This window comes from Rhinolophus sinicus, chromosome 18 (assembly GCF_057876585.1).
Source record: "Rhinolophus sinicus isolate RSI-liver-muscle chromosome 18, RSI-T2T, whole genome shotgun sequence".
Lineage (NCBI taxonomy): Eukaryota > Metazoa > Chordata > Mammalia > Chiroptera > Rhinolophidae > Rhinolophus > Rhinolophus sinicus.
In genome coordinates, this window is record NC_142518.1 from 61,486,889 (window position 1) to 61,509,503 (window position 22,615).

Consider the following 22,615-nt stretch of genomic DNA (forward strand, 5'->3'; position numbering starts at 1 on the left):
TTGAGTGTTTGATTCACTGATATTGAACATCACTGAGTGTAGCTTCAGACCAAGAGACTGACCCACTTAAAAACAAAGAAAGTGCAGCAGCAGTGGGTACACACTGCGCAATGTAGAAGCTGCCAGTCTAATGGAGCAATATAATAATCTATGAAAAGTACACTTGAGGTACCAGTTTAGAATATTATCCTGTGAGAAAGGGGGGTGCCATATTCTAGGACACAGTAAATATTCTAAATGAATGACCATTACATGGTTTGGTGTCCCAGATAGTAAAATATATATGTCCAAGGAGCAGGATGAGAAACTGAGAATGAGCTTTCTTCCTGACACTTTCAGTGAACAATTTGCAGAATCTATGCCTCCCTAAATGGCAATTTTGAGGCCTGCAGGTTTAAGAGTCTTGGCTTCAAGATGTAAATGTTTCTACCAGGAGAAAGAACAAAACACCCATTTAAATTTCAAGCTATGGTTGCTATCCTTGAACTTTGGGCTCTTTCTGCCAAGAGGCAAGCAGGCAAGGAAAGGAGTCACCATCAGGGCAGGGTAATTGGCTGTGATCATCGAGGAGGGAGTGGGGATGCCATTACTTGCTGAGGGCAGGGAGTAATATGTTTGCATTCAGATGATCCGCTTGGTTATCTCTTGGAATTATTTTGCCTAATTTTGAAGGTAAATAGACAAATAGAGCACTTATAGCCTGAGAAGGACACAGTGAGTAGAAGCCCAGATCCCTCATGAATTAGGGTTTGAATCATCCCATAAGGAAGTCATCTACAGCAGCAGAGGCACTAGCTGAGGGGTATCTAAATGAGTAGTATAAGAGGAAGATGAATATCAGTTGGGGCCTGAAGACCAGCTGCTGTGGTGGAGGCTGTAGTTTGCATAGCTAACCTTCATCTTGTAACTTTCCCCCACATAAAAGAGGCCCACGAGGATACAGAAGGAGCTGCTTGTCCAACTTAAATGAATAAAATAGATCCATGTGGCACAAAAGGTGGACTGTAATGGGAACTGTGATATATTTCTCAGATTACCCCTCATTTAGGATTGACACACTCATTCTTTGAGAGGTCGATAGCTAAAAGATCACATCTGACTGCTCCCTACTTTCATGTACACTCAGCTTAAGAGGACTATCCCATTGAAGGTCAATAATCCCTTCTCAGGTACAGTTCACACATCCAGTGACAGGTTAATGCAGGAGTACAAAGCTCTAGTTTCCTTGAAAACAGTTCACGACAAATCTGAAGGGCTATCCTAGCTCCAGAGCTCCCCATGGAATGGGCTGAGGCCTTTGTTGTGACTCCATTACAGCTTAAATTTTTTCTCCGCCAAACCCTTCTTCCTTTACTCACTCACAAGTATTGATTCAGAAAGCACAACCCAATGAACTTTCTGCAAGTAAATGTCCATTTCATAGTTCAGTTCTTGAGGAACCATACTTTTGAAATATATTCTACTGCACCATAGTTTTCTTTATCCTTTTATTGAATCTATCTGAAATTTTGACAAACATTGTATATTAAAGAAGTTGCAACTACCACATAGAAAAGTATATAAGACAGTGGATGGACTACACAGACATGGATATTGTGGTCATACATTCACTCAACCAATATTTATTGAGAACCTACAAGTATATAAAATATTATTCTAGGCAGTAGGTAGAAAGTGCTGCACAAGAGAAACACAAGATGGCTTCCTAATGGAGTTTATGGTCTAGCAGGTAAGGCAGCCATTAGGCCAATACATACAACTTAATTATTTCATTACAATAGTGAAAGGTACATCAAAGGAGACATAGACTATTATGAATGCATATGACAAAGGAGAGTGACTCACTCTAGGAATCCAGGGAAAACCATCACTGATAAACAAACATTAGAATGAGATCTGAAGGATAAGTAGTAGTTAGCTCAGATGACAGTAGGGAAGAAAAGAAGAGTCAATAATATTTTTATTCCAAAATTAATGGTCAATTTCATAGTCACTACCTACACAAATACAAGAAGCCTGTAGTGTGTTTGTCAATATTTTACAGTATTGATTAGAAAACAGTTGAAAATCAATGCATGTTCTTCATTCATTCATTCATTCGTTTATTCAATAAACATTTATGTAGGTGTTATATTTAAGGAATTTGGTTAGGAACTGTAAAAGGTCTGTCATGCAGGGTGTCACGCAGGGTCTCAGTTCCTGCTCCCCACATAAAAACACAGGATATGGTGAGGCCAAAAAGTAACACCCACGGAGCCATAGATAGGGGAGTCACACCACTATATTCTCGCAGGCAGCTGGGCGAGACACATGAAGTAGAATCCACACAATCCGCAACCCGCCTTCCGCTTCTCTGCCTGCCAAACAGCCAACTAGCCAACCAACCAACGGAGTCACAGCAATTGGCTAACTGGCTACAGCCAATGGCCAACCACCGCCTGAGCCAGCAACCCCCCACGCGAGGCCGAGAGCCTGGAAACTGCTCTCTGGGACTCTGTCCCCACAAGGTCCATCAAGAAATATGCCACCTTTCCTTTCCTTTAGTGTACTACTAGACAACAGTAAAGACAAGAAGACAAATGAAAAACATGACAAGTTCTACAAGAGAACCTCAGCAGACAAAAGAGATATTTCTGATCCATTGAAGGATGAAACTTGATTATAATTTGAAAGTTTGCAAATTAAAAATGTGTAAATTATTAATCAGGACCATACTAATGATATAAAACATCTATAATATTTTATAAAATAAATTAATATGTTCAAATAAGGTATTTCCTACTACCTATTTCTAAGGGTTATTGAGCTCCTATTTTACATATATAGGAAGTTGATGCATTTTAAACTAGCTCATCCTTATCCTATGTTTACAAGATGATAATTCTCATAAGGACAAAGGGTCACATTTATAGCTGAAAGTGATCATCCTCAACGCAAATATTAAGGAGGCCCAAGTTAATAACTGTTATTCATGATAAATACCAAAATTTAGATTTTCTTTGTTTATAACTAATACTGGTGGTAATAATAATAATAATAATAATAATAATAATAATAACAGCTGTCATTTTATACTGATTTGGTGAGGAAGGTGAAATATTATTTCCTTTTTATAAATAGGGAAAGTAAGGCTCAAAGAGGTTAAGTAACTTGTCTGGTCACACAGCAAATAGTAAATGATAGAGCCAGGACTATATTCCATGTCTTTTGAATATTGATTCCATACCCTATATTCTATCACAATGCTTTATACTAGATCATCCTTGCCTGTTGCCCATTACTGTGCATGTCTGTTATTAAAAATAATAATAGCTAATACGTAATCAGTATTGCCTATGTACCAAGCATTCTTCTAAGCACTTTTCATATGGAGATGTGTGATCCTCGTGAGAAGCATATGTGGAAGGTACTATTATCATCATCAAATTACAGATGAGGAAAAGAGGTACACAGAGATTAAGTCACTTGCCCAAGGTCACACAGCCAAGAAGGGATGGTTTTCAAATTCAGAGATTCTTGCTCCAAAGTGTAAACTTTAAACAATGTGAAGTCATTCAATAAACACAGAACAGGAAGCTATGAACTCTCTACTCCTTTGGAATCACATTGTATTAAAAATGAGACAAAATGTATATGTTCCAGTCATAACTAATTACATTTGTTTCCCAGTTATTTATTCTCTCTCTGGCCTCTGGCTTCACTGCCTACATTCGAAGCACCAGAATAATATTCACCACTCTCTTACCCACCCTCACCTGACTATCTACTAATCTTATTTTTTTGGACACTCAGCTTAGATGACCCCTTCTCCAAGAAGCCTTCCTTGAGCTCCAAAGACTATACCACCATGTTTGCCCTAAAATAAGGCCTAGCTGGACAATCAGCTCTAATGCATCTTTTGGACCAAAAATTAACATAAGACTCGGTATTATATTATTATATTTATTATATTATATTAATTATATTATATTACGTTACGTTACGTTACGTTATGTTATAAGACCCAGTCTTATATTAAAATAAGACCGGGTCTTATATGAATTTTTGCTCTGAAAGATGCATTAGAGCTGATTGTCTGGCTAGGTCTTACTTTTGGGGAAACACGGTAGGTGGTCTTCCTATGTGTTCCTAGAGGACGCTGTACATACATCTGTCAGAGCACTTGTCACATCTATTTGCATTGCCTATTACTTATGTGGCTTCCACATTAGACTCTAGAGTCCTTAATATTTGGGACTGCATCATATGTAACTTTGATTTCCCCCACATGTAACATATTTTCTTGTTTACAGGGATAATCTACTAAATGTCTATTGATTTCTTAGAACCATATACTTTTTAAAGCACTTATAAATCTAATTATGTAGCACTCACTAAGTTTAGATTCTTACTAGGTGCCTTTCTAGACTAGAATATAAATTCCATGAAGGTAGAAGCAATGTGTATTTTCCATCTAGCGTAGTACCTGACTCATACCAGCACTCTATCAATAGTTTTTAATTAAACAGAATGAAGTAAAACAATAAAGAACAATTCACAAAACCATATATTCAGTAATTTTATGGAAGACAGGCACAAAGCAATGTACACTTATCGCTTTGTATCTAATACTTGAAAAGGAAAGACATGCCAATAGAAATATGTAGAAAAGTATATGGAAAGGTTGTGATCAGGGTATATTTTTGCATTAACTATCTAAAAATACTTTTGCATAAAGTAAAAAACATAAATGACAGATTGCTCAAGTCAAAAATTCTTCATACAGCACATTAATATAACTTGACGTAGTTACCTTAATGTACTCAATAATAATGTTGCTGTTCACTGATGGGGAATAAGGGGAACCAATTTTTTAAAATATATATTCAAAGTGTATTTTTCCATATGCTATTTATTCAAACACTGAATAGTAGATTAAACAGGCAAAATCTAAGATACAAAAGTAAGACGAAGTTTAGCAATTTTACAGTGAACATTATCAGTATAGATTCACACATGACTCATTCAGTTTTAAGCAGTAAGGCTTTTTATCTCAATTATGTTGCAAAATAGATAAAACTTTCTCCTTTACTATAATAATATGACAAATAACATGTAAAATTAATTGAATCAACTGGTTATGTTTTTCTATTTACCACTAAACAAACATTTTACTGACTTTAAAACAATGAAAATGGAAACATATATGCATGGCATTTAAAGTTTGTTGAGTATTGTCCATACACAACCAGTGTCTGTGGAAAAAATTCATTCTTCTTTCTAGCACTGTTCTTATGACCTCTCTAAAATCAGAGGTTAAATATGGCAACTACATTGATCACCCAACATTCTCTTATACACGAAGATGAAGAACTATGATGAGAAGACCATGGCAACATGTATAAGTCTATACTAGAATATAGTGAAAATTTACATTTGTTCTAGCAGGAACAGAAAAAGAGTACAGAATTGATCTGTGAGTAGTGCTTCAACACAGCTCTAGCCACATAGTAATTGCTTAAGAAATACTTTAATTTGATTTGACTGACTACCTAGGGACAAATGGATATATAGATATAGATTTTTTTTAACTAAAAGAGCATGTTTTTGCTAGTCCCAAAAGGCATTTATATTTATGTATGTGAGCTTTTAAGTGTCTCTAGAATTGTCCTTACATTGTTGTTAATGTTCTCATGTCTCTCTTCCATCTTCAGTGGAAACCACTTGCTCTATGTTGTGCTTTTGCCTTTCTCCCTCAAGCTTTTGTGCACTCTAAGTGGGTTCCGGGTTTTTTTCTTGGCCAGCTAATGGATTTGTGCTTTTATTACCCATGTAGGTCAGGTTGCTGGTGTCCCTCAAGCTGCACTCCATAAGCAAGTAGTTAAAAACAGAGAAATTGCTCCTCCTGTGATCTGACTCTGAATACACATGACAAACTATTATCTTTCAGTTGAGGTTCTGGAGGAAAATATCCTACTCTCCAACCTCTACAGGTTCATGTAACAGTCCTCTCCTAACAACTGGGACAAAAATCTTTTTGCCTTCCCAGTGCAGGTCACCTACAGGTTTACTTGGGTAAAAATATTTGGAAGCTCTTTCCAAGAATACCAAAGTAAGCTAAAGAATTTTTAGGTTCATTACTTACTGAAGAAGATTCATGAGTCTCAGCAAAATAAACCTAGGGAATTCAGAAGTTCTAAACTTTACTTTATCCCTAATGGACAATCAAGCTTAGTATTCTGCTGCTTCCCCTTGAGTATCCACAGCACAAACACATAAGAAAAATAAGAGACTAAATCTCTCTCTCTCTCTCTCTGTCTCTGTCTCTGTCTCTTTCTAGCTCTAGCTCATCTCATCTCAATAAAAAGAAAATGATATAAGAGACTCAAGGCTCAGAGGACAGATACAGGATATTGAGCATATGAATAATAAAATTACCAAAAGGAAACAAAGGAATAAATTTAGAAGGAATAATAATTTGACAAAGAATAAAAGATTTTTCCAAGCTGAAGTAGGATCTCAGCGTACACTAAAACATTTCACTGAATAACAGGAGGACTCATGAGGAAAAACAAAACAAAACATAGCTATCCTGATGACATTTCTGAATTTAGAGATGAAGAGTAAAGATTACAAGATAACCAAAGTAATAAATATCCTACTTACAAATGAAGTAAAATCAGGCCATTATAGTTTTCATCTGCAAACTGAAACAGGAAGCTAGAAGACAGAGGAATGATCCATAAACCACTAAGAGAAAAGGTTTAAAATTAAAGACTACTAAACCCATCTAAATTATGTTCATCTGTAAAGTCAAAATAAAAATATTTTAAGAACACATGAGCATTGAGATTTTTTATCACAATGGCAGAGTAAGTAAATGCTGTACTTGCCTCCTCTCATGACCACATCAAAATTACAACTGAACTACATAAAAAATATCATTGACAATCGCCTGAAGTCTAGCTGAACCAAAGCCCTACAACTAAGGACCTATACAGAAGAAACTACCAAGAGACATCATAATTAAAGTGCCAAAAGTCAAAGACAAAGAAAGAATCTAAACGCAGCAAAAAAAAAAGCTGTTAGTTACCTACAGGGGAGATCCCATAAGACTATCAGTTGATGTTTCAACAAAAAAATTTGCAGGCCAGAATGGACTGGCAAGAAATATTCAAAGTGATGAAAAGCAAGGACCCACAACCAAGATTACTCTACCTTGCATAGAGCTCATTTAGAATTAAAGGACAGATAAAGAGCTCCCCAGAAAAGAAAAGGCTAAGGGAGTTCATCACCAAAAAGCCAGTATTACAAGGAATGTAAAAAGGACTTCTTTAAGATGAAAAAAATATAAATAATAAAATGGCAATAACTACATATCTATCAACAGTTACATTAGAGGTAAGTGGATTACATGCTCACATCAAAAGACATAGAGTGGCTGAATGAATAAGAAAACATGAGCCATACTTACGCTGCCTACAACAGACTCACTTCAGATTGAAAGACACACAAACTGAAAGTAAAAGGATGGAAAAAGATATTTCATGTAAATGGAAACAAACAAAAAGCTGGGATAGCAACACTTATATCAGACAAAATAGACTTTAAAACAAAGACTATATATAACAAGGGACAAAGAAGGACCCAATAATCGTACTTCTGGGTATTTACCTGAAGAAACCCAAAATGCTACTTTGAAGGGATGTGTGCATCCATATGTTTATTGCAGCACTGTTTACAATGGCCAAGATGTGGAGGCAGTCTGGGTGGCCCTGAATGGATAGATAGATAAAAAAGAGATTTTATATATATATATATATATATATATATATATATATATATAAATAGAATGTTACTCAGCCATAAAAAGGAATGAAATCTTGCCATCTGCAACAACATGGATGGACCTAGAGGGTATTGTACTTAGTGAAGTCAGACAGTGAAAGATAAATGTCATGTGATTTCACTTACATATAAAATCTAAAGAACAAAATAAACAAACAAATGAAACAGAAACAAACTCATAGACAGAGAACATTTTGAAGGTTGCCCACTGGGAGGAGGGTTGGGGGTGGGTGAAAAATAGGAAGGGATTAAGAAGTACAAATTGGTTGTTACAAAATAGTCATGGGGATGTAAAGTATAGCATAAGGAACATAGTCAATATTGTAATAACTATGTGGTGTCAGATGGGTACTAGATTTACTGGGGTGATCACTTCATACATTATATAAATGTCTAATCACTATGTTGTAAACCTGAAACTAATATAATATTGTATGCCAACTGTAATTGAAAAATAAAATAAATTAAAATAAAATAAAGGATCTAAACATTTACAAGGATTTCCCATGTTTGTCCATTAGAATATTCAATCTTTAAAATACGTCAATCCTTCTCAAATTGATATACATATTCAGTGTAGTCTCATTCAAAATCCTAGCACCTGTTTTTATATAAAGTGAAGCTGATTCAAACATTTACATGAAAATACAAAAAATGAACAAGAATAGCCAATACTATCTTGAAATGAAAAAAATCTGTGGTACTTAGATTGCAAAATACACTAAAGTGGAAGATTCAGGTGGCTTTCCCATAGGAATACTACTGCAAACATCATAGTAAATGGTGAAATGCTAGTATTTTCATTAAAAGCAAGAACAAGACAGGGGTGTTTGTTACCACCTCAATTATTCAAGAGAAGTTTAGAAGTCCTCAGAATTGTACACTTGAAACCTATGTAACTTTACGAACAATTGTCACCCCAATAAACTTTAATTAAAAAACAAAGTTTAGAAGTTTTAGCAAATGTAATAGGATAAAATAAAAACCCTTGACAAAAAAATTTTAAAAATATCTATTTGGAAATTGTAGGATCATATACTAAAAATAATGGATGTAAGTTTAGGAAAAAAACCTATTATAATTAATAAGATAATTCTGTTGATTAATGGATAAAAGATACACAAAAAATCAACAACTTCTTCCCATGCTATCAATAATCAACTAAAATGATGTTGTTAATACTCCATTTATAAGCATGATTAAAGTTACAAAATACATAAGAATGTATTTCATAGGAAATCAAAAGTACATTAAAATCTATTTAAAAGCTTAAAAGAACATAAAATAAGCCCTAAAATATGGGGATATGTATAGAGGGTACCAAAAAAATGTATGCATACTTTAAGAAAGGAAAACTGTATTAAAATTGTATACTTAATATATATTGATAACGAAAGATGAATACAAGTCACGTTTGACTTCTGCAATTACAAGAGGTGCTCAAAGTGGTTACCATCAGCATCCAGACACTTTTGATTATGGCGAACTACTGCTTGAGCAATGTTGACCCAAGTGTCCCCTTGTATACATTTCTTTTTTTTTGGCACCCTGTCATGCAGGATGTCATGTGGGGTCTCTGCTCCCACTCCACATAAGAATGCAGGATCTGGTGAGGCCAAAAAGGAACACCCACGGAGCCATAGATAGGGGAGTCATACCACTGTAGTCTCACTGGCGGGTGGGCTGGAGACACAGGAAACAGGAGCCACACTATCCGCAACCTGCCGTCCACTTCTCTGCAGTCGGCAGCCCGCACTCTGCCGCCTGCTAGCTTAGCCACGGCAGTTATATCAGTGGCTAACGGCTAACCAGTAACAGCTGATGGCCAACTAGTCACAGCTGATGACCATCTACTACCTGAACCAGCACCTTTCCACGTGAGGCCGAGAGCCTAGAAACTGCTCTCTGAGGCTCTGTCCCCACACACCCCTGATATGTTCATGTATAGGAAGATCTGATGGCGTAAAATATCAGTCCTTTCAAAATTTATTTACATATTTAATATGATTTCAATCAAAATCTCAATATTATTTTTGTCTATTTTTTAAATTAAATTGAGCTGATTAAAGTTACTGTGGAAGAATAGGAATGGTTAAAGGAAGAAGTCAATATGTGCATATTTATTTTATTTATATATTGATGTGTACTTTAGATAGATAGAGCTATCTATATTATGTGTGTGGGTATGGGTGTGTCTGTGTACATTTGTTACTGTGCTAAAGATCCATTCTCGTCCCATGAAAGCCAAAACTTGAGAGACGAGGTTGGTGGGCAAAAAGCAGGTTTATTCAAATAGCTGGCATTCTGGGAGGATGTCAGACTCCTTTCCAAAGGCCATCTCCCGCCTGCCCCCCTGTTCCCCGTCCCTCCATAGCATGGCCAAAATGTTTTATAGGCGTGAAATAATAGGCAGAAAAAAAGGAAAAGTGAGGGGTGATCTTGGCCTGGAGTAAACAGAATCAGGGAAACTGGCATGCATAGTAAATATATTTGTCGTGCGGGAGACCCTGCTCGCTGAGCCATTTGTCGTGTGCGGAGGCCTTCTCACCGCGCCATCTTTCAGGCGGGGCGGCCTGCGGGGTCTCAGCTCCCGCTCCCCACATAAGAACACAGGATATGGTGAGGCCTAAAAGGAACACCCACGGAGCCATAGGTAGGGGAGTCATACCACTATGGTCTCACTGGAGGCTGGGCCCACCAGACGCGTGACCTGCCGTCCGCCTTTCCGCCAACCGACCGACCGAGGACTCTCCTCCACTCTCTCGACTCTGTTCCTCTCTCTCGGCCCTCCTCTTCCGCTCTCCTCGGCCCTCCTCTTCCGCTCTCCTCGGCCCTCCGTAGCCGCAGCAGTTATACCAGCGGCCAATCGGCTAACCGGCCACAGCCGAAAGCCAATCACCACCTGAGCTAGTACCCCTTCACGTGAGGCCGAGAGCCTGTAAACTACTCTCTGGGGCTCTGTCCCCACAATATAGTAAACAGAATCATTAAGGTTTGGCATGAGAGAAGGAGAGCAAAGAAAAGAAAAAAAAAAAAAAAACTTTCAAAAAGTCCCAAGCTAAACTACAACGTTAAATCAAATTACACTACAGGTTTAAAGCTCAAAATAGAAGATACAACATCATCCTTACACATACAGTAGTATCTCAGTTTTCGAACATCTCCGTTGACGAATATTTCGGTTTACCAACCCCATAAACCCAGAAGTAAATGCTTCGGTTTTCAAACACGCCTCAGAAGTCGAACATGTCACGCGGCTTCCGCTGAGTGCAAGATCCTGAGGCCCAGCTGTTTTCGAACGTTTCAGAACTCGAACGGTCTTCCGGAACGGATTATGTTCAAAAACCGAGATACCACTGTATGTATGTACACCCACACACAAAATTGCTTCATAATTGAAGAAGTATAGTATCGACACAGAACTAGACAAATAGATCAATAGATCATTGGAGAATAGCCTGACCTAAAATAGATCTAAGTGTCTATGGGAAGTTAAATTTTGGTATAGCACTATTTCAATTTAGTGGGAAAAGAATGGTTTGTTTAATTAATGGAATTAGCATGATTGGCCAACCATTTTGAATAAAATAGGCTACACTTCCTTCTGAGTAATAGATTTAATAATAAATTTCAGCATAATTTTATGGGTATGAGTGTGTGTGACTTAAAATAAAATCTAAATAAATATTTCTATTGAAGGGAACCAAAATTTTGCCACCTTGAAGGGTGGGATATTGATTTTAAGCTGTTTATTAAGAAAAAGACTTAGAAAGAAACTTTGACCTCTCCCCATCCCCCAACTTCCACTCGCGCCTTTCCTGCCCAAGAGATTCAGACAGAGAATCCTGCTTCAGGAAGGAAATCTTAGAATGCTGCCTTAGCCCAATTGGAATTAAGTATGGTAAATAACAGAACGTCAGGCCGGCACTGTTGGCGAGATATCCTGTGTCCCATTGTTCGGCCAGGTATGTTCCCCTCTTTCTCAAGTACCTGTAAATCGCCCATTCTCACGTCTGAAATCTAATACCCACCCCCCACTTCTCTCCTTTGTCCAAAGACGTCATATGTACCCAATGTTGCCTCTCTGTCTTTGGAATTTTCATACTTATGTGAATTTCCCATGTACGTGTATTAAAATTTTGATTTCTCCCCTGTTAATCTGTCTCTGTTAAATTTGCTTATTGGCCCAGCCAGAAGAACTTAGAAGGTGTGAGGAAAAGTATTGTTTTTTTTCAGCCACCACAAAACCAATGGCATTTCTTCTGGCAAAGATATGAGGAAATAATTACATTTACATATTGCTTTGGGGATATATCAGTTACTATAATATTTTTGAAAAGGATACTGGCAATATTACCCACAATGCATACATTTGACCCTACAGAAATAAAAACACAAGCATGTGATATATGTGTACAGAAATCTTTATTTTAGCATTGCATTTGATGCTGGGATAAAAAAGGAATCAATTTAACTGTCCATTAATCCGAGTCATTAAATTATGAAACATCAATATTATTAAAAATAATGCCTTAGATCTGTATCTAGTGTTCTGGACAGATGTTCACAATATATTGCTGACTGAGAAAAGCAAGCTACAGAATAATATACACATTATGATTATGTTGTTAAAAACAGACAACCACGAAACCTCATATAATTACATATGTCTACCTAATATGAACATAGAGAAATGTGTGGAGAGAGGATGAGAAAGATTTTTGGCATAGTTTTTATATATCTTTGCACTGTTTCTAGTTACAAGGGCACATATTACTCTTGTGCTTCATATAAATTAATAAAGGGGGAAAAAAACCTCACAGTCATTGGACTATGTGATAGACTGTACTGCATGTTTTGAACTCCTGCTGCAGTGAGATTTATTCAGCGATGCAGCAGACTGTCTAAAATGTTTGTATTCTAAAATAATATTGGAGCACTTTACCTCCACAGTTACTCTGAGTGTTGATAGTTCATTAAAAAACTACCATGGGAACTTGTAAAACTCTGAAAATATATAAATTCTCAGTGTATGGAAACTCAGCAAATGTGCTAATTCAAGGAGAAATTTTCTATTTCTTTACTAACATAGTTTAAAATAAGTTACAACCAACTAATTTCAATGCCTTAAATATTGCAAGGAGTTCACTTAACTCTTAGATCTATAATAAAAGATTACTTTCTGGTTTTAAAATAGAATCTCAGTAATTCATAGTCTTTAAAAATACTACCTAACATACAAGTTCTGCATAATACAATCAAATCACTCTTATATTGGATAATATAAACATGAGGATAATTCTGTTTCTTGAGTGTCAGAAATACAGGCATTGTTTTAAATAAAACAATTGTTTCAATCAGAAAATTAACAGGTATATGGAATAGCTGTAGTGGAGTAAAGATTTTAATGAACTCAAGTCAATAGTTCAAACATTTTAATGATCTGCACAAAGGAACTAATGTACTTGTTTTGAGCATGTGATATGGATATGAACAAATGACCAAGATGACCTGACATGACAATCTATATAGCAATATGAAATACAATGCACACTTAAACCAAACACAAGTTTATATCAATAACTCACACATTATGAAGCTGACAATTAGGTTCTGACACAATATTTAATAGCTAAAACTAAGAGGCATGATCAAGTTATGATGATTCATTACTGCTGGTAAAGCCTTATTATAAAGGACTACTCTGCCTTAGAGGGTTAATGTAAAACTTGTCTTGGATTTAGTATTGTAATGATAAAAGCCCTTTAATAGATTTCATAGGATCAATATAATTTCATTAGGGACCACACAGTATTGAAAGCTGATGCAAATTTTAATTGTGGTCATACCAGTAATCACTCTACTTTTTCCTCTTCATTCATTCAAATAAGATCATTATGAAGCCTCATCATTATCACTCAGCTTTAAAAGGCCCATATCTCCTAATTCCTCAGAACTCATTCAACAATATCATCCATTAAACAAATAGTTATTGAGCTCCAAATATGCACCAGGTGGTACTGAGGAATTGATGGAAATTAAAAAAAAAAAAAAATCCATTTCTTCAAGAAGCTTATCATTTCTTCTGAAGGTGAGGAGGCTCCCATGGAAATTTACCAGAGCTACAAAGACACCAAGCATCCGAATGTACATGAACCAACCAAAACAGTTGATATAATAAGAAATTCATGGCCTGACTTATCTAAATAGCATTCCAGTGATCGTAATTGACCTTGAATTGCACACCCTTCTTTCCATTCAGCCACATGGCTTCTCAGGAAAGATCTCTTTTCTAAACTGTACTATCAAAAGAATCCATAGGCGCATTGGGCTCTGGCTACTCTGCACCATAACCAGACTGGATCAAAGAGAGGCTCTAAAGACAGAGGGGTATGATCAAAGGCCTGCAATATGACCTCACAAATTGGAGTGTGCTTTATAGGAAGCCAGTTTCTTTTGCCTTTACACATCAAGGGATTTGCTCATCCTAGTAAATAAGTTCAAATATCAACCTACCATTTGTTGCCTGTCTCAAGAATTCAGTCAGTGTGACATATGACATGCCAGAATTCAACAGAAAGACGTGTATCCATGTCTGATAAATTTTCTTTAAACCATTAAGAATATACAGGTATCAAGATGCTGTACAATCTAAGCTGCATATACAATTACATCTGGACACTGGCAAATCGAAAAGCATGAAATGATCCTTCTCCACCTCCGCCCTCTCCTAAATAGAGGTCACTAAGTTGACCTAATTGTAAAGTCACAGCATTGTAATGGGAATATAAAAGAATGCTTTGCCTTCAATTTCTGCAGGATGTCAAGTGTGCCGTTGTAACTGTAGGGGCTAAACAAAATTAATACTTTTCCTCCCACCTTCTAAATTCTTCTAGCTGGACCAATAATCAAATTAACAGAGACAGATTAACCAGAGAATATCAAAGTTTTAATACATGAACATGGGGAATTCACATAAGCATGAAAACTCCCAAGACAATGAGGCAACAATGAGTATATGTGACATTTTTTATAAAGAAGAAAGATGGGGACCGGGTCTTAGATTTCAGAAGTGAGAACGGGCAATTTACAGGTAGTTGAGGAACAGAGGAACATACATGGCAGGAACATTCTTGCTGGCTAATTCAGAAACAGTGTGTGGAGGCGGTATCTAGCTAAAAGGCTTGGAATCTTCCTGACTAATGCTAGGGTGAAAATTCTTAAGGTGATTAAGCCAAGCCTCCTGAAGCAGGATTCTGTCTGAATCTCAAGGAGGGAGGGTCAAAGGTTCCTTCTGAGTCTTATTTCTTAACAGCTTAAAATCAATATCCTAAAAAGGCAGCTTCAGGGTAACAAAATGTTGGTTCCCTTCATAACACTTGCACTTCTCCAGTGTACACTTAAACAGAGAATCTATGTAAAGAGAAAGGAAGATTGACACATTTAGAAGGGCTCAAAAGGAGACTCAAACCATAGGGTTGATTGCAACTGGCCCCTTTGATCAAGAATAAGGTTTGATTCAAATAAGACACCACCTATGCTAACTCCTGTCATAAGACCTTCATCAAGGCACAGATCATTGTTTAAAGACCAACATGTGGCCACTTGCTTTATAACACAGACGTGTGAATTATAAAATCTTGCAAGTTTGACATTTATTTATAACTGAGCACCCTGAGACATGCACTTGATTTAGATGATTAATGAATAAATGATCATGGTATTGTGATGAGATTCATATTTTATAATTCCATATTTACCAGTGGTGACTTTCTAAACTGGCTTGGTTTCATAATTGGAGAATATTATTGAAGCACTAACTAGATTTATAGAAAATAGGAACGATTTCCAGAACAAGTTGCAACTACATCTGTTGTGCCTGCAGCAATATAAATACAATGGACTTGGGGTTGGCATCAATGACCACTGCTAGGTGCCAAGTCTAGCCATGCACACCTGCATCTCAGCACTTACAGGCACTATCTTTGTCAAATATTTGGCCCAATAAATCTCTGAAAAGCAAAATTGGTAACTGTTTGGAGCAACAGTCAATGTCTGAATGGGGAATACAGGAAGATTCAAAAGTTGTTGCAAATAAGAAAGTTTTAGTGGAGCAGACGGGTGGCTCAGTTGGTTAGAGCGTGAGCCATGGGCAACGGGGCTGCAGGTTCGATTCCCACATGGGCCAGCGAGCTGCTCCCTCTGCAACTAGAATGAAGTCAATGAGCTACTGCTCAGCTCCTGGGTAGCCAGATGGCTCAGTTGGTTGGAGCACAGGCTCTCAACCACGAGGTTGAGCTCAACTCCCGCAAGGGATGGTGGGCTGTGCCCCCTGCAACTAACAGCAGCAACTGGACCTGGAGCTGAGCTGTGCCCTCCACAACTAAGACTGAAAGGACAACAACTTGACTTGGAAAAATCCTGGAAGTACACACTATTGCCCAATAAAGTCCTGTTTTCCTTCCCCAATTAAAAAAAAGAAGTTTTAGTGATTCAAATGAAAAGCTCAATTACTTTTCAGTGCATAGACTTTATTTTCAGGATGAAGTTTTGGCATTTTCTTTTGATTTGAAACAACATATCTGACTCTTTACTGATGAAAGCTTAAATCATATCAAGATGAGAGAATGGAAAAGTGCTATTTTTTTAAGTTCAAACTTTATGTTGCTTTCCTAGAGAGGGTTAAATTTCATTGTCAATAGTGATATTAGAGAATTCCTTTAAAGTTTCCTTTTCTTTTATTGAAAAGAGGGGCTCTCCTACTTCTATGTAAGCAATCTAATAATAAATTATGATTGGAAAACCAAGCACAACAAATAAAACCCACTGGAAAATTGTTTAATGGTATAATCAAAGATGAATGTGTATGAGGTTTGAATTTTACTTTGCTATTCCAACCACCCTATGCTCTGACCAGAAGCATTTTATATTATTACATTTTCCCTCAGACATCCTGGGTTGCAAATAGAATACTAAACCCCCAAAACGGTTTTTGTTTGGTGCTTTCCAGTTGAGGAGATTAAGAAAATAACTCCTAGTGTCTGTTGCCCACAGCCGAGTTTTGCTCAGCGAAACCTTGAAAATAGTAATTCAAATTCCAAATATGCCAAACCACTAAGCATATCTTGGTTTTATTATTTTCTAATTATAGATGTTACAAGTAAAAGACAATTCCAAAGATGACCTTTAGTTTGAATACAATATTTTCTAGGAGATTTCATAGATTTTAATGCTTCAGTGGAACTGATATCTCCTATATAATGAAGAGGGAAAGCTAATCAATACTGAGAGGGAAGTCTTTCAACTTCCAACTTACATTGGCAATAAGTACTTCCAAAGACTGGCTGAAAACCATAAATAGGATGACCACAGTAGTTTGAACTTCCTCAGTCTGTAATGCAAACCTACCCACTCTTTTTGCAGAAGCATCACCCTGATGAGTAGTGCTGCCAAACCAGGTTCCTGCATTGCACATGATCTTCTGTAGAAGGAGCATTCTGATTTGGAACCTCAGCCTGCAATTCACTTAGAAACGACTAGAAAAATATGTGTTTATGTGCTATGTGCTTACTTCCCTCATGAGGCCCAGCAAAGGACTACCTTGATTAAAATAATACATCTTGAAAAGAATCTTTATAATTGAATGAGGCTAAAAGGCTGAGATAAATTCTTTAATGATCCCAGAAAAAATCACGTGATAAATGTTTCTTTCTTTGGTATTCTGGGTTCCCGATACCCAAGATATCAACCATTATTAGTACAAAAGGAAATAATGATTACTATAAATATACAATTTACAAACATATACCATTCAATATTTTTTCAAAGCCTATTTGCAAATGTTAGATGGATTTTCCTGTGCAATTATACTATCGTCCATATTTTATGGAGAGAAGGTAGATTATCATAATAGAAAAAGTCTGCATTTTGCAGTCAATCAGGCCAGAATATTTATTTCAAATTTATTGCTTACTAACTGGATGAATTTAGGCAAATCATTTGTTCTTTCTGAGATACTGTTTCTCCATTTGTGAAACTTGATTATTATGTGATAAATAAATTCAGTTACAGAATAATAATAATAATAATAATAATAATAAAATAACCACATTAATTGCATGACTCCTCTGTGATAGTCAAATACCTAGATATAATACTTTGTCTATTTGGGAAATGATATATTCGTTAGGAGAATGACATTTGGAGTCTGCTCTGAGTTGAATTCCTAATTCTATTGCCTGCTAGCTATGTAATATTGGGAAGATTACTTAACGTTTCCAAGGTGCAGTTTCCACAGCAACAACATGGAAATACAAATGCCTATCTCACAGGATGGTTGTTTTAATAATCAAATGAGATTCTAACCCTTCACCTCTCTCACTATCATTCTGTAGTACCCTAACTTGCTCTTATTTCTCTCCATAGAATGCATCACCATTTGGGATTTTATTGCATATTTTCTTATCTGTTCATTTTATGTTCTGACACTAATTTGTAAGTTCCATGAGGAAAGGCATTAGTTATATATCACTACATCCCCAGTATCATGGTTTATCTCATTGAAGATACTCAAATATTTATCAAAATAATGAGTGAATGTCAAGGGTTTGGAACCAACATATTTAAAAAATAAAAATTCATTTCCAGTCAAGATAATGGAGTAGGTAAATGCTGTGCTTGCCTCCTCTCAGGACCATATCAAAATCGCAACTAAATTACAGAACAAAAATCATTGAGAATCACCTGAAATATAGCTGAACACAAGTCCTGTAACTAGGGATATACAGAAGAAGCCACCTTGAGACTGGTAGGAGGGGCAGAGATGCTGAAAGGGATGGTCCCACACCCATAGGTGGTGATTAAGATTCTGAAGGGATATCAACTACAGAGGTTACCCCAGTGGAGTAAGGGATCCCAACCCAAACCAGACTCCTAAGCCCAGGATTCAGTGCCATGAAGAGAAGTCCCCACAACTTCTGGCTGTGAAAACCAGCAGAAACTGTGGCTGAGTGAGACACAGGCCTGCTGAAGTCCCAAGCGCTCCTTTTAAAGGGCCCACGAGTGGGCTTACTCACTGACAGACTTACTTGCTCTGAGTTCCAGATCTGGGGTTGCAGCTCTAAATTTGCCAGGAACATACAAGAAAAAAAATTGAATTATCTGGCTTCAGGGCAAGGACTGGAGGGGCAACTTTCTCCCAGACAGAAGTGCTGGGAGAATCCATTGTTCCTTTCTTGGGCTCTCCAACATACCCGGAGTGCAGACCCAGGCAGCCGCCATATCTGAATCTCCATCAACTTAACACTCTTTGCCCCACACTGGTGATTCCTTGAGACCCTGTCTCACCCAACTTGTGGACCCACCCAAGCCGCTTCCAGTGGTTTTTACATAAAAACCAACAGGTCTTGGCTCATTCTTTGGACTTTTATAAAATCTCACAAAGGTTCAAAAACCCCAAACAAACATCATCTGGCCTCAGTGTGCCACACACCTCTTGCTAGGCAGCCCAAGCCTGGCACTAGTGGCACCCAGCCTTGTTTCCAACTTTAATGGCTTAGCCCCTCCCAGGCATCTCCAAGCCCAGCATGAGTGGAAGACATCTGAAGATCACTTTGTGGCTCATGCCAGGTGGCCCTGAACAGGGCACAGATAGTAGCTAAACTGGCCTTCCACAGACACCTCCCTGGAAGCCAGAGGCTGTCATGCCTAGTGGCCAGCTTTGGACCAAGTTGGCACACCACCCAGCTGCCTCCACAGATGACACAACTAAAAAGCAGACTGGGCAGGCACCACAGCCCTGCTAAACTGAATTCTGCTCTATAGGGTCAGTCCTTGAACAACAGCTCCTCCTTTGTAGTTGTAGCCAGTCCTCACAACCAATCAACCTGAGGGTCAATCCCTTCCACTTATGTGCAAACAGTAACCAAGGCTCAAATACAACAGAAAGGCACACACAACCCACAAAAGGGACATACCTGGAACACTCAGCTCAGGTGACCAGAGAGACTGTGTCACTGGTCCCCATAGGACACCTACTATATAAGGCCATTCTGTTATGACCAGGACACATAGCAGGTCTACCTAATACATAGAAACAGATACAGGGAGGCAGCCCAAATGGGGAGACAAAGAAACATGTCCCAAATACTCATAAAAGAACAGAACAAAACTCCAGAAAAAGAACTAAACAAAACGGAGACAAGCAATCTATCAGATGCAGAGTTCCAAACACTGGTTATAAGGATGCTCAATGGTCTCAGTGAGAACTTCAACAAAGAAATAGGAAACATAAAAATGGACAAAAAAAACATTAAAAAAAGAACAATTCAGAAATGAAGGATACAATAATTAAAATAAAGATTACATTAGGGGGAATCAATAGTACATTAGATAAATCAGAGGATTGAATCAGCGATTCAGAAGATAAGGTAGCAAAAAACACCCAATAAGAACAGAAAAACAAAAGAATAAAAAAATGAGCATAGTTTAAAGGGCCTCTGGGACAACATCAAGTGTACCAATATTTGCATCTTTGGGGTACCGGAATGAGAAGAAAAGACAGCAAAAAATTGAAACCATATTTGAAGAAATAATGACACAAAACTTCCATAACCTGGTGAAGGACATGGACATACAAGCCCAGTATACACAGAGTCCCAAACAAAATGAACCCAAAGAGGCCCACACCAAGACACATCATAATTAAAATGCCAAAGGTTAAAAACAAAGAGAGACTCTTAAAAGCAGCAAGAGAAATGCAGTTAGTTACTTACAAGGGAGCCCCCATAAGACTGTCAGCTTATTTCTCAATCAAAATTTTTGCAGGCCAGAAGGGACGGGCACGAAATATTCAAAGTGATGGAAAGTAAGGACCTACAATCAAGATTGCTCTATCTAGCAAAGCTATCATTTAGAATCAAAGGACCACACACACACACACACACACACACACACACACACACAGGAAAAAAAAAAAGAAAGAAAACAACAACAACAACAAAAAACAGCTTCCCAGACAAGAAAAAGCTAAAGGAGCTCATCACCATCAAACCAATATTACAAGAAATGTTAAAGGGACTTCTTTAATAAGAAGGGGAAAAAAGGTTAAAAAGATATGAATAACAAAATAGTAACAACTACATACCTATCAACAATTAATTTAAATGTGAATGGATTAAATGCTCCAATAAAAAGGCAAAGGGTGCCTGAATGGAAGCAAACAAGACCCTTACAAGTGCTACCTACAGGAGACTCACTTCAGATGGAAAAATGCATGCAGATTGAAAGTACAGGGAAGGGAGACGTCATCAAAATGGCGCCATAAAGTTAGCCTCTGTAATCTCCTCTGGAATTTACAACAAATGCAAAAACTATAACTCCACCAAGAACTCCCTGCACAGCAGACAGCAAAGACGAAGAGGCCCACTACTGAATTCTGTTTCACGAATCACGCGAGCAGGGGAGGAGAGAAGGGAGAAGTGTGGAGACAGAGCTGTGTGGGCGCAGGACGCAGACCTAACTCAGTGTTCCGAGCTCGCTGCATCATGGAACTACCGCAGCTGCGGGAAAGGGAAGAACTCGGACTGCTAGGGCTACGTTTATGGCCCAGCATACAACGTGGCTGAACCCAACGCTGACGGCAGAGACCTCGGAGAAAAGACTGAGGGAAGAAGGCTGAAAATGGTGGTTTAAGCACTCACTGCCAAGCAGCGAACAGAAGCCTTAGGCACTGAGACTAGCCGCCCCCTCCCTACCCTCCAAGAGCTCGCCCAACCACCACCTGGCCAGTGCTAGAAGTGGAACAGTACCACTGTCAGATCAAAAGAACAGAATATTTGCTGTTCTGAGAACTGGACCGCAGACACAGATTTCTACCCCAATTAGTTCCGGCAAAGGGGAGGGATCTGTGGAAACAGGACCAGCTGTGGGGGTGGTCGCCACCATTGCTCTGGGCCACCTATCACAACTCACCTTGCCCCTGTCCCCATCTATTTGGGTGCATCCCTGCAGGAGTAAACAGAACTGCTGAAACACATGGGCTCTGAATCTGGTGCAAGAAGAGCTTCGGAACTTCAAAAGCTCTCTGCATACCCACAAGGACACTATGCCCTGTGACCCAAGTGAACTATTAACAGAGGAGAAGCCTGTCTCCCAGGGAATCCCCCCATTGTGTGAGAAGCTGGAATCGTGCAGAGAAAACAGAGCAATACACTGTGAGAGAGAAAAAAAGGCTGCAGTCACAGAGAAAATAAAACATTCTACCAACAAGTACTAGAAAACAAAAGAAACACTTCTTCCTATCAACCTGTTGCAGAAGCCACTCCTGTAGATGTCTAGGAAGAGAAATAATAAATCAGTAGTTACCATGAATAACCAAGACAACAAGACAGCTCAGAAAGAAAGTGAAAAGTCTCCAGAAAAGGAACTTAAAGATATGGAAATATGTAACTTAAATGACAGAGAATTAAAGATTGCAGTTCTGAAAAAACTCAACGAGATGCAAGAAAACACAAAGGCAGTTTAATGAACACAGAAGCACAATCAAAGAACAACATTGAGCATTGTACGAAAGAGATTGAAATTTTAAACAAGAACCAAATAGAATTTCTGGAGATTAAGAACACAATAGAAAAAAATTAAGAATGAAATAGCCAATTCAGGTAGTAGAGATGAACAGATGGAGGAAAGAATCAGTGGAATCGAAGATAGAAATCTGGAAATGACAGGGATGGAAGAAGAAAGAGACTTGAGTCTTAAAAGAAATGAAAGAACTCTACAAGAACTTTCT